We start from the raw sequence: 14,626 nt of genomic DNA on the forward strand, positions 1-14,626 counted from the left end.
GGCCGATAGCCTAGTACCCACCTAAGAACCTATGTCCCTATAAGACCAGATGATCGAAGTTCTGAAATATTGAACCTAACAAAAAAATGAATCTAAAACATGAAAACTTCTTATTTCATGTTTTTGCAACACCCACACTGAGCGAAAGCACTTACGTATAATATGCCAACTCCCAGATCACACTACAGTGCACTGCACAGCAATCTCCATTCACAGGGTTCAGTATGTCAAAAGTTTGATTTCTGGTCTTCACTGATCAGTGATTCAATATTCTGACATTTCGATCCTTTGAAGGGGACCCATATATCAGTTATAAGTAAGTGGCCAACAGTTTAATCTGTCAAACAGAAAAACAAAAAAATCTTCTCATAGCATATTCTGGCTGTTTTTCTTTGTGAGATTTTGGTACAGTGGAGATTGGGGAATTTCCACTTCCCCACTGTGTTGCGATTTTGAATTTAGTATATGTAGTTTTGTGGGGGGTAGAATCCCCCTGAAGAAAAGCTGTTCTACTTTGTGTTTTTTTCAGTCAGTTAGTGATCAAGTATTTGTGCTCGAAAAGTTGCCTTTCAGTTTGTAAATTTCACAGTATATGGACATGCATCCATTTATATTTATAAGAGGAAAAAAAAAAAAAAAACATATATATATATATATATATATATACATATTGTGTGTGTGTGTGTGTGTGTGTGTGTGTGTGTGTGTGTGTGTGTGTGTATATATATATATATATATGTATATATATATATATATATATATATATATATATATATATATATATTTATAGGGTATGGTTCTTTTTATCTTACTGTATTTTTGTTGAATGTTAAATTGTTGAAAAATTTATTGAAAACACATTTTGCTGAATCACATTTCACAGATGCTGTAGATTGTCACTGGTTGTGTGATTTTTGGTGTTGAGATAGTTGGAATTTCAAGTCAGGTTAGTGTAGGACATAATTTTTGTTTTGCATTGCCCGGTGTTGTGTTTTATGCACATCTTTCCAAGTTTTTGTTTATGAGGCAACAGTGATTCAGAGTGTGTGTAGTGTTTTCTCTTTCCTCCACTTTTATGTGACCAAGAATATATTGAAGAAGCATTTGCTGTATTCGGTATTTTCTGTGAAATATGATTCAGTGAAATATGTTTTGACAAAATGTGTTTTCAATGAATTTTTAGGAACTATTTGTGATTAAATAAAAGTGAACTTTAATACATTAATTAATTTATGTATTTATTTATGTTTATCCTTTGCTGACCAGCTTAGTCCCACTAGTCTAGTGACTTCTTTTTAGAGGAGGTGTTATATGCATATATATGGGTCTATTAAAAACTGATCAACTACACATTTGTCTGATACAATTCATATAAACATTTCAATTAAAATTCAAGTAGTTGACAACCCATTTGTCTGAAAATATTTTGTTTATACACAATATGTTTGAAAAAATAACATTGACAACATGAAAAATTGCTGAATATGTAAGACTATGAAAAAGCTATCTTTAAGTACTTTGATGCCCCCAGCAAACACACATGCACACACATACACACACACACACACACACCAAAATTATACGAACTCAATGGTTAGACCACTTCTAATGCAGGAGAAATCTCAGAAAAGTAGAGGATCATCGCTAGTGCAGTTGGTCATTGCTCCAGCAGTGATTTACAATGAAAAACAGAGATCTGCATTATGTGCTGAAAAGAAGTGTCTTTAAGTTACACTGCATAAGGCATTCACTTGCCATATACTGTATTCCATAGGGTGTATTTCCTGATTGTATCTGTCAGTACTTTACTTCCCATCTGTTGAGTAAATGTGTTTAGACCAAATATTTTCTCACATATGCATTGTTCACCACTTGTATTTTAGATCAAAATGTTTACATGAAATGTGTGTCACACAAATTTGTAGACCCATATACACTAATATAGCACCAGTACATTTAAATATCTTTCTTTTTTTTTAATTACATTTATTTATGGGTGCAAAGGAAAAGTGTTTTCTTGATTTTCTTGCTGTAAAACATGGGAACAAAAAGGAACAAAAATCCAGTTCATTCACAATAGTCTTTCCAGAGGGTAACCATTTCAAATGTCAGAACCCTTTACAGTGAGTCCTGAAATACGGAGATTGAATGACAGAAAGTATAGACTTGCATATGCCATGCTCAAGATGCCACTTCTCAGAATATGTCCTTTTCTCCAAGGTATGGTGACCTCAGAGTTGGTATATATAAGTTCAGGGGTGATGGGGGCCTGCCATCCCTGCAAAAAGAAGTTTTAAGGAGAAGAGCAATTTTTGAGATTCACTCTTCTCCTGTGTTTTTTGGTCTGTTTTTTTTTTTTTCAACTTGTTGGCACTTGGTATTTCGAGTGCCAACATTTCAGTAGGGACCCTTTTACCAGAGTCCGTTTCACAGTTGTACTATTCCTTCATGGTGTTTTTTTTTAAACATCAGTCTGACACATAAGAAGGGGTAAGGTTCACTAGATTATCAAAAGCTCCTTTCCTTGTTCAAATTTCAGGGATGCCTTCCAAACTTTAGATTTCATAACAGCATCTAGACCAACTTTTCTCTTCACATTTACCTCTCTGAAGACTGATCAATATAATCTGGTCTTGATCAAGGATTCTGGAATCTGATTTCTTCCATGCATATTGTCCATTGTATTCTGTCCCACTTTGGTTGCTAACAAGACCTTGCCTCATACTGTTTGAAATGCATCTAAGGCTTATCACAAATCACAGACGGTTTTATAATGGAAGATGTATTTTATACTGTATGATTCATACTACAGTTTACATGTTTTATAACTGTTTGGCACAACATGTTTAGCTGTCTTGAATGTTATGGCAGTAAAGTTCCTGTTTGATTAAATAATGCTGCACACTTATCCAGGTACCTACTGTATTGCAAGGGTCTATATTATATAGACGAAATTTCAAAAATCTTGAAAGCTCACATCAGCGGAAATGCAGAAAATCGAAATCACTATTGTGGGGAGCTGCACCTCCCACTCCCCCCACTAAATATATATTCCAACTCCGAGATTGCACTACAGTGAGGAAAGGGTAAATTTTTTGATCTTCACGGTACCACGGTTTCACAATAGTGATTACAAAGAACGGCATTTTTGACTTCTAAGCCGTTCGAGATCTTGATTTTTCGTCGATCCAATAGGGACCCATATTCCAAAGTACTAAATAGCTATGCCTTTTATCTAAAAAATACCCCTTGTTGCTATATTTATGAAAGTAAATGTGGATGTATTTTAAGTTAAACATAATCAGGATTATTTACTTTTCAAAGTTAGAAAGTCATTTAAGAAGTTTATCAAGTAATGAGTAGATAGATTGGGATAATTTCAGATTAACTAAAGTAACTCATCTACCTTTTCCTCATCAAATATTTTTTTCTGACACAGGATGTTTCTCATCTCTTCCATCAAAATGCAGTGTAATTGAAGTGCAACATTTCATAATATTAATAGAATTGATAAAAAAACAACAAAACAACATGCACATATGGGAAACCATTTAATGTTGAATAAGTTAAGCACTTCATCCCTAAAATACAGTGAAACCGCTAAAGAAATATGTTGATTGGTTCTAGTTGTCATGTTTGAGAGAGGCTGTGTTTAAAGTGAGGCAAGTAGTTATGTTTGTCATTCTGATGAGGTTTTATTGCCATTAAAGATGAAAGCAGTTAATCTCAAGCAATGGGATCTAAATCCTTTCAATTTTTCCTGTGTGACGTAAATTTTTGCAAGACTATTACTTCATTATACATATGGATATACTTTCTTTTTTACAGAAATTTTTGCCTTTTATGACCTTGTGTACTATGATACTAAATACAGGCTCCAAATCAAAGCTCTGCCAAAGAATTCTGCACTGGATATAAAACAATCAGCATATGATAATTAAGAATCTATCATATGTAAAAAATGCAATGTACATAGTTTGTATACACAGGTGTGCCACTGAAGATTTGAAATGTTATATTTGCAAGCACTTCCTCTCTGTAGAATTTAGTTGTTAGATGTGAAGATTCAATAGAATGGTACAGTTCTGTAAGTAGTTGTGTAGTGTTTAAAATAGGTATAGTTTTGTTAATTTTTAAAGTGAGTGATGAGAAAAAATTATGTGTAAGTTGAGTATAAGTTAAGTAGTAACAGACCAGCATGTGTAGTTATAGTATTGTACTATCCCTTGTCACCTGCAGAGTCCCTCAAGACTCTGTCCTGCTGATATTTCTTACTGCCATTTTTTTTACCAAACAAGCAGATGACTGCAAACTTTGATACATTAATGGTGCTAGCACCCTCATCCTTCATATGTTCATAGGTGGTTACTAGGCTAAGCACCATCATCCTTTATAGGTTCACAGGTAGTTACTAGGCTAAGCACCATCATCCTTCATAGGTGGTTACTAGGCTAAGCACCATCATCCGTCATAGGTTCACAGGTAGTTACTAGGCTAAGCACCATCATCCTTCATAGGTTCTTAGGTAGTTACTAGGCTAAGCACCATCATCCTTCACTGATTCATAGGAGGTCACTAGGCTAAGCACCATCATCCTTCATAGGTTCATAGCTAGTTACTAGGCTAAGGACCATCATCCTTCATCGGTTCATAGGTGGTTACTAGGCTAAGCACCATCATCCTTTATAGGTTCATAGGTGTTTACTAGGCTAAGCATCATCATCCTTCATTGGTTCATAGGAGATCACTAGGCCAAGCACCATCATCCTTCATAGGTGGTTACTAGGCTAAGCACCATCATCCTTCATAGGTTCATAGGAGGTTAATAGGCTAAGCACCATCATCCTTCATAGGTTCATAGCTAGTTACTAAGCTAAGCACCATCATCCTTCATAGATTCACAGTAAGTTACTAGGCTAAGCACCATCATCCTTCATAGGTTCATAGGTGGCTACTAGCCTAAGCACCACCATCCTTCATAGGTTCATAGGTGTTTACTAGGCTAAGCACCATCATCCTTCATAGGTTCATAGGTGGTTACAAGGCTAAGCACCATCATCCTTCATTGATTCATAGATGGACACTATACTAAACACCATCAATTCTTATAGATTCATAGGTAGTTACTAGGCTAAGCACCATCATCCTTCATAGGTTCACAGGTAGTTAGTAGGCTAAACACCATCATCCTTCATACGTTTATAGGTGGTTACTAGGTTAAGCACCATCATCTTTCATAGGCTCATGGGAGGTTATTAGGCTAAGCACCATCATCCTTCATAGGTTCACAGATAATTACTAGGCTAAGCACCATCATCCTTTATAGGTTCATAGGTGGTTACTAGGCTAAGCACCATCATCCTTCATAGGTTCATGGGAGGTTAATAGGCTAAGCACCATCATGCTTCATAGATTCATAGGTTCACATATAGTTACTAAGCTAAGAACCATCATCCTTCATAGGTTCACAGTAAGTTACTAGGCTAAGCACTATCATCCTTCATAGGTTCATAGGTGGTTAAAAGGCTAAGCACCATCATTCTTCATATGTTCATAGGTTCATAGGAGGTCACTAGGCTAGGCACCATCACCCTTCATAAGTTCACAGATAGTTACTAAGCTAAGCACCATCATCCTTCATAGGTTCACAGGTAGTTACTACCCTAAGCACCATCATAGGTTCACAGGTAGTTTCTAGGCTAAGCATCATCATCCTTCATAGGTTCATAGGTGGTTACTAGGCTAAGCACTATCATCCTTCATTGGTTCATAGGAGGTCACTAGGCTAAGCACCATCATTCTTCATAGGTGCATAGCTAGTTACTAGGCTAAGCACCATCATCCTTCATCGGTTCATAGATGGTTGCTAGGCTAAGCACTATCATCCTTCATAGGTTCATAGGTGGTTACTAGGCTAAGCACCATCATCCTTCATAGGTGGTCACTAGGCTAAGAACCATCATCCTTCGTAGGTGGTTACTAGGCTAACCAACCATCATCCTTCACAGGTTCATGGGAGGTTATTAGGCTAAGCACCATCATCCTTCATAGATTCATAGGTGGTTGCTAGGCTAAGAACCATCATCCTGCGTAGGTGGTTACTAGGCTAACCAACCATCATCCTTCATAGGTTCATGGGAGGTTATTAGGCTAAGAACCATCATCCTTCATATGTTCATAGGTTCATAGGAGGTCACTAGGCTAAGCAACATCATCCTTCATAAGTTCACAGATAGTTACTAAGCTAAGCATCATTATCCTTCATAGGTTCAAAGGTAGTTACTACCATAAGCACCATCATAGGTTCACAGGTAGTTACTAGGCTAAGCACCATCATCCTTCATAGGTTCATAGGTGGTTACTAGGCTAAGCACCACCATCCTTCATAGGTTCATATGTGGATACTAGGCTAAGCACCATCATCCTTCATAGGTGGTCACTAGGCTAAGAACCATCATTCTTCGTAGGTGGTTACTAGGCTAACCAACCATCATCCTTCATAGGTTCATGGGAGGTTATTAGGCTAAGAACCATCATCCTTCATATGTTCATAGGTTCATAGGAGGTCACTAGGCTAAGCAACATCATCCTTCATAAGTTCACAGATAGTTACTAAGCTAAGCATCATTATCCTTCATAGGTTCAAAGGTAGTTACTACCATAAGCACCATCATAGGTTCACAGGTAGTTACTAGGCTAAGCACCATCATCCTTCATAGGTTCATAGGTGGTTACTAGGCTAAGCACCATCATCCTTCATAGGTTCATATGTGGATACTAGGCTAAGCACCATCATCCTTCATAGGTGGTCACTAGGCTAAGAACCATCATTCTTCGTAGGTGGTTACTAGGCTAACCAACCATCATCCTTCATAGGTTCATGGGAGGTTATTAGGCTAAACACCGTCATCCTTCATAGGTTTACAGATAGTTACTAGGCTAAGCACCATCATCCTTCATAAGTTCACAGGTAGTTACTAGGCTAAGCACCATCATCCTTTATAGGTTCATAGGTGGTTACTAGGCTAAGCACCATCATCCTTCATAGGTTCATGGGAGATTAATAGGCTAAGCACCATCATGCTTCATAGATTCATAGGTTCACATATAGTTACTAAGCTAAGCACCATCATTCTTCATAGGTTCACAGTAAGTTACTAGGCTAAGCACTATCATCCTTCAAAGGTTCATAGGTGGTTACTAGGCTAAGCACCTTCATCCTTCATATGTTCATAGGTTCATAGGAGGTCACTAGGCTAAGCACCATCACCCTTCATAAGTTCACAGATAGTTACTAAGCTAAGCACCATCATCCTTCATTGGTTCACAGGTAGTTACTACCCTAAGCACCATCATAGGTTCACAGGTAGTTTCTAGGCTAAGCATCATCATCCTTCATAGGGTCATAGGTGGTTACTAGACTAAGCACTATCATCCTTCATTGGTTCATAGGAGGTCACTAGGCTAAGCACCATCATTCTTCATAGGTTCATAGCTAGTTACTAGGCTAAGCACCATCATCCTTCATCGGTTCATAGATGGTTACTAGGCTAAGCACCATCATCCTTCATAGGTTCATGGGTGGTTACTAGGCTAAGCACCATCATCCTTCATAGGTGGTCACTAGGCTAAGAACCATCATCCTTCGTAGGTGGTTACTAGGCTAACCAACCATCATCTTTCATAGGTTCATGGGAGGTTATTAGGCTGAGCACCATCATCCTTCATAGGTTCATAGATGGTTACTAGGCTAAGAACCATCATCCTTCGTAGGTGGTTACTAGGCTAACCAACCATCATCCTTCATAGGTTCATGGGAGGTTATTAGGCTAAGCACCATCATCCTTCATATGTTCATAGGTTCATAGGAGGTCACCAGGCTAAGCAACATCATCCTTCATAAGTTCGCAGATAGCTACTAAGCTAAGCATCATTATCCTTCATAGGTTCACAGGTAGTTACTACCCTAAGTACCATCATAGGTTCACAGGTAGTTACTAGGCTAAGCACCATCATCCTTCGTAGGTTCAAAGGTGGTTACTAGGCTAAGCACTATCATCCTTCATTGGTTCATAGGAGGTCACTAGGCTAAGCACCATCATTCTTCATAGGTTCATAGCTAGGTACTAGGCTAAGCACCATCATCCTTCATCGGTTCATAGGTGGTTACTAGGCTAAGCACCATCATCCTTCATAGGTTCATATGTGGATACTAGGCTAAGCACCATCATCCTTCATAGGTGGTCACTAGGCTAAGCACCATCATTCTTCGTAGGTGGTTACTAGGCTAATCATCCATCATCCTTCATAGGTTCATGGGAGGTTATTAGGCTAAACACCATCATCCTTCATAGGTTTACAGATAGTTACTAGGCTAAGCACCATCATCCTTCATAGGTTCACAGGTAGTTACTAGGCTAAGCACCATCATCCTTTATAGGTTCATAGGTGGTTACTAGGCTAAGCACCATCATCCTTCATAGGTTCATAGGAGGTTAATAGGCTAAGCACTATCATCCTTCATAGATTCATAGGTTCACAGATAGTTACTAAGCTAAGCACCATCATCCTTCATAGGTTCACAGGTAGTTACTAGGCCAAGCACCATCATCCTTCATAAGTTCATAGGTAGTTACTAGGGTAAGCACCATCATCCTTCATATGTTCATAGGTAGTTACTAAGCTAAGCACCGTCATCCTTCATAGATTCATAGGTTCATAAGAGGTTACTAGGCTAGTGCCATCATCCTTCATAGGTTTATAAGTTCATAGGAGGTTACTAAGCTAAACGCCATCATCCTTCATATGTTTATAGGTTCATGGAAGGTTACAAGGCTATCAGCCCAAGAACCATTTTAAGCTTAACCAAGCTTAACCCAAATTTACTAATATATTGCTGTTACTCCGGGGATTTTACTCTTACAATATTGGCTTGTATGCATCAAGCATTCACAGGCTGTCCCTATCCATTAGAGATATTGGTGCCAAACCACGGGTAAATGTGCAATTAAACAGACATTGGTTCAAGTTACATTTGAATAGTGTTAGGGATTAACTTTGCTTCACATAAATGGGAAGCCTGTTCCAGAGAAGGGGTAATCTTTGAGACACAGACCTCTTCTCCTGTTTATGTTGGAGATGAGGTTTCGTTCCATAGAACTACCATTTCTTATGCTATTTATTTTCTGTATGTGCAACAAATCTATCAATGTGAGACCAGAGAATGCTTTGTAGGTTAGGCATAGTTTGCCACCTAACAGTCTGTAGGAGTACAAATTGTCTCCATAGACCTTGTTTACTCTCTTTATGACTTTTGTGAGGAACCCTTGTCTCAAGTTGCTTCAAGTGTCTGGTTAGGTACATGCCAAAGGGTGCATTTTACTCAATGACTAGTCTGATAAAAGCTGAGTGCAATAGACCAATGACATCCTGGGACCACTCTTGTTTGGCATCTACTTCTCTGAAGTACAGTCCAACACTAAGGGACTCTGGCTAACAAAGTTTGCAGATGACTGCAAACTGGGAGCCATTATTGAATCCCCAAATGATGTGGATATTCTACAAAAAGGCCTTACAGAAACAGATGCCTGGTGCCAGAGCCATGGGCTCAAGCTTAAAGCCAAGAAATGTATAGTTATCCCCTTTGGAAAAAAACATGTACCCATGAATTACCACATAGATGGCAGGACGCTAAACATCGAAAGTGTGATGAGAGACTTAGGGACACAGGTGGACAATGGTCTCACTTTCGATAACCACATTGCCACAACAGTCAGGAAATCCTTCTATGTGGCACACCTCATCACTAAGAGCTTTTCATCCAGAAAAAAGGAGGTCATTGTCCCACTGTACTCATCCCTCATTAGACCCATTATAGAGTATAATGCCCCATTTGGTATGTACCTCACAAGACATCTGCAACAGCTGGAAAGGTCACAGAAATACCTCACTAAAAGAATCACAGGCCTAAAGCAGATGCAATACACCAGTATTTTTGGATAATTGTTATATTATACATAAGTTAATTATTAATCTAGCATTTTAACCAAGTTATGTTAACCATAGGAAATGTAGGGGAAATATAAATGTTCACACAGGTTTTATATTATATATATACATTTTTAATGATTTAGATTTAATAACATTTACATACACATATAATATTGTATGTAAAAATAATAGAACATTTTTAAATAATATGGTGTTTTTATACTCATAACATTATTATTATTATTTTATTGATACATATTCATTTGTGATGTCCACTATTTATAAAGTTTTTGATATATATAAAAGTATTTATATATACACGTATATATAAAAAACCCATATACACGTATATAGAAAAACTGTATACTTGGAAACAGGACTATATTGGGGTTATAAAATTATAAATGTATAACATTACAAAATTAACACCTTTTAATAACCCTTTGGCATAAATAACAATGCTATCAAATTTGAAAAAGTTGAATATATAGTTGGTTTTAGAAAGGATGTTACTTCTTTAAAATACCATTCATTTGATGACATCACTACAGTTTTATATTTAAATGTATACTGGCGGGAAAGCCAGTGTTTGTCTGATGAAGTTTGGACATTGGTCTAAACGAAAAACTCTGTATGCGTTTCACGTAACTTTGTGTTTGTAAAATACAATAAAAGGTTTTAACAACATTAAACATTGGCGAAAGATCGTTTGTTGGACTTGTTTTGCTGGATTTGGCTTGAAGAAGCTCGTCTTTTGTGTCCGGTGCCTATTCCTTCCATTTTTTCATTACGGAGTGGGCTGTGTCTTCTTTTAAGTTCCTTGACTGTACTAAATGTTTGAGAAATAAATATGTGGACTATGAATAGAATAAATATAGGCTGCTTAGCTAAAATAATTCAAATAATATATTAAAGTGGATGGATTGCCAACTGGCTTACTGACAGACCCCACACTATAAAAGTAGCCGACTCCAAATCCATCTCCAGACAAGTGACAAGTGGAGTACCTCAGGGTTCAGTCCTAGGACTGCTCTTGTTTGGCATCAACTTCTCTGAAGTAAAGGCCAACAGTAAAGGACTCTGGCTAACAAATTTGAAAGATGACTGCAAACTGGGAGCCATTATTGAATCCCCAAATGATGTGGATATTCTACAAAAGGACGTTACAGAAACAGATGCTTGGTGTCAAAGCCATGGGCTCAAGCTCAGTGCAAAGAAATGTATAGTTATCCCCTTTGGAAAAAAACGTGTACCTGTGAATTATCAAATAGTTGCAGTACACTAAACACCAAAAGTGTGATAAGATACTTAGGAACACAGGTGGACAGTGGTCTCACCTTCGTTAACCACATCGCCACGACAGTCAGTAAATCCTTCTATGTGGCACACCTCATCACTAAGGGCTTTTCATCCAGAAAAAAGGAGGTCAATGTCCCACTGTACTCATCCCTCATTAGACCCATTATAGAATACAACGCTCAATTTGGTATGTACCTCTGATGACATCTGCAACAACTGGAAAGGCCGCAGAACTACCTCACTAAAAGAATCACAGGCCTAAAGCAGATGCCCTATGCTGACCTTTTAAAAAAACTCCACCTATACTCTTGCATTTTGTCTACTCAGGGGCAATCTCTGCTTAACATACAAGGCCACGTCAAACCCAAAGCAGTTGGACATGCTACACTTAAAGAAATCCCAATCCCTCAGAGACACATGCTCCAGGGATCTAAACCTTGTCATCACAATGAACAAAATATGCTAGAGGGATAGGTTTCTGACCCAGAGAATCCCCAGACTCTAGAATAGACTGCCCATACATGTCAAGCAGAGCATCTCTTTGGCCCTCTTCAAAAGGAACCTTGATGATTGGATGGGAGATAGGAAATTCACCCCGGGGATCACGTCAGTCGCCCTGCTAGACGGGGGGGTCCAGGGAAGTAAATACTGTGGGAAGAAATAGCCAGGGAAATGTTATGGCTAGGCTTGTATAGGCCCTAGGGCTGATAGCTTAGTACCAACCTATTACCCTATGAACCTAAGGCTATTTAAACAGATTTATTTTAAAAGAAATGTAGTATATCCTGGAGCTGAACAACAAATGGTCATTTAGGTCAGGATAAATGTAGTGCATTATGAACATTGATGAGATCTAAATTTTTATGGATAGAAATGCAGTCTTCTTTTTAATACCCCTGAATAACATTTCTGAGAAAACATGTAGCCATCATGTTCACATGAAATAAGCTCAAAAGTATTTCTAGTTTGTGTGTATATCCTACTAAATAACCTTCAGAAAAGGCATACTGTATAGACCTTAATAAATTCTGTGAAGCAACAGAAGCAACAGAATTTGAGTATCTGAAAATAAAATTAAAAACTAGAAAAAACAGGATCATCCATTTTTCTTTATTATGATTGCTGGCGTTATTATTATTATTATTATTATTATTATTATGTGTCATTATGCAGTGTTTTTATGTAATATTTTATTCTGCGTAATTATGATGATGGAAGTATAACAAAATATGTTACTAATTCCAATTTTGTATGCTTCCTTATCTAAATTTTGATGGCATCCAAGTATTCCACCATGTAACAACAGAAATAATTGTGAACTTCAAGTCTTGACATATAAAGCAATGGAATGTATGTAGTGTTCCAGATGTATATACAATAGACATGACATTTCATATTAGCCATTGGTGAAACATAACCTAACTGAACTGAGCAACTGTTATTGTTTCGACAGGGAAGGGTTAAATGTATAGTATGGTTTGGACTACAAAGGGAAATATGGACTGATAGAACTTCATACAGAAAATCAGAGCATGCGGTCTAATGAACAAAAGAGAACTGAAGAGGCATTTGGGACTCTCTAAGAGACATCTGCACCACAGGTATGGCTAAGTTTATGAACTTGTCCATTCCTTCCAAAAACCAGGTAACAAGCATGTACAACATTTTCAGTTACTTTTACTTGTGTACCAGTAAGTCAGAAATAGGAAGATACTTGAGCCTTTCTTCATACACAAATTGTAACCACATATTTTTCATCTATTTTAACCTCTTGGAATAGCTACTGCTCAGCCTTTTTATTTATATAAGGTGTTTCTGGGTAAGCTGAGAGATGTAATCCTTCCACCATGTCTTGCATTTGCCTGAGTGCCTCCTCCCAATAGGCTGTGTCTGGTACATTTCCTGTAAGAGATGACCCATTGGGGTCTTCATAAGGTAATCAAGCCACCTTAACTGCATTCTCACAAACTGAAGGAGCAGTGACTGTAGTCCAAAGGCCTCCTTGATTGCTGAGCTCCTCTTTCTATCACTGGGATTGAGCCCAGCAATCCTGCAAATAAACCTCATTCCTGCCACTTGTATCATTTATCTCATCCTCTGGGTAACTACCCAAAGCTTGTGACCTCAGGGGAGGATGTAAATACAGAGTGATAAACTGTGAGTTGTATACTGTTGCTCAGCTCTTGTTTCACTACTACAGTCTGGCTCAACACCTGCATTACCGCCCCAACTGCACTAGTCTGCTGAGTAGTACTGCCATAACTGCACCAGTCCACAGAGCAGTGCTGCAGTACTGCCAAAACAGCAGCCATCTTCTGAGTAGTATCGCAGTCCTTCCACAACTGCAGCAGTCTATTGAGCACTACTACAGTACTGCCACAACTGTACCAGTACACTCAGCAGTACTGCCGTCCTACCACAACTCCACGAGTCTGCTGAGCAGTACTGCAGTACTGTCACAACTACACCAGTCTGCTGAGCAGTATTCCAGTAATGCCACAAGGTTACCTACTGCAGTACTAATACAATTACATCAGTCTGCTGAGCAGTACTGCCACAACTGCATTGGTCTGCCGAGCAGTGCTGCAGTACTACCATATTTGCATCTGCTAAGCACTGCTCCAGTATTACCACAACTGCACCAGTTCGCTGAGCAATGCTGCAGTACTACAGTACTGTTGCAGTCATACCAGTCTGCTGAGCAATGCTGCAGATCTACCACAACTGCACCAGTATGCTGAGCAATACTGCAGTACTGCTACAACTACATCAGTCTGCTGAGCACTATTGCCACAACTGCATTGGTCTGCTCAGCAGTGCTGCAGTACTACCACATTTGCATCTTCTGAGCACTCCTGCAGTACTACCACAACTGCACCAGTTCACTGAATTGTACTGCAGTACTACAGTACTGTCATAATTACACCAGTCTGCTGAACAATGCTGCAGTACTACCACAATTGCACCACTATGCTGAGCAGTACTGCAGTACTGCCACAACTGCACCAGTCTGCTTAGCAGTACTGTAGTCCTACCACAACTCCATCAGTCCACTGAGCAGTGCTGCAGTACTGTTACAACTGCAGCAATCTGCTGAACAGTACTCCAGTACTGCCACAACTGTTTCAGTCTGATGAGCACTACTGCCGTACTGCCACAATTGCACCAGTCCACTGAGCAGTACTGCCACAACTGCACCAGTCCACTGAGCAGTACTGCAGTACTGCCACAGTTCCACCAGTCTACTGACCAGTACTACCATACTGCCACAACTGCACCTGTCTGCTGAGCAGTGTGTTGCAGTACAACCAAAATTGCATCTGCTGAACAGTGTTGA

At 38.7% G+C, this 14,626-nt stretch overlaps 1 protein-coding gene across 10 annotated transcripts in view; it reads left to right on the forward strand.

Moving 5' to 3' along the window:
- OSBPL5 (oxysterol binding protein like 5) overlaps positions 1-14,626 on the forward strand; it is a 1,550,034-nt gene that overhangs the window by 450,127 nt on the left and 1,085,281 nt on the right. For 7 of the 10 annotated variants that reach the window (XM_044059004.1, XM_044058998.1, XM_044059002.1 and 4 more), the window contains exon 3: positions 12,743-12,890. The exons of the other annotated variants lie outside the window; for them this stretch is intronic. The gene's annotated coding sequence lies outside the window, so the exon portion shown is untranslated. The remainder of the gene's footprint in view (positions 1-12,742; positions 12,891-14,626) is intronic. 10 annotated transcript variants of the gene reach the window in all.

The sequence above is a fragment of the Protopterus annectens genome, chromosome 17.part0 (genome assembly GCF_019279795.1).
Source record: "Protopterus annectens isolate FY-2018-M chromosome 17.part0, PAN1.0, whole genome shotgun sequence".
In the NCBI taxonomy this organism is placed as follows: domain Eukaryota; kingdom Metazoa; phylum Chordata; order Ceratodontiformes; family Protopteridae; genus Protopterus; species Protopterus annectens.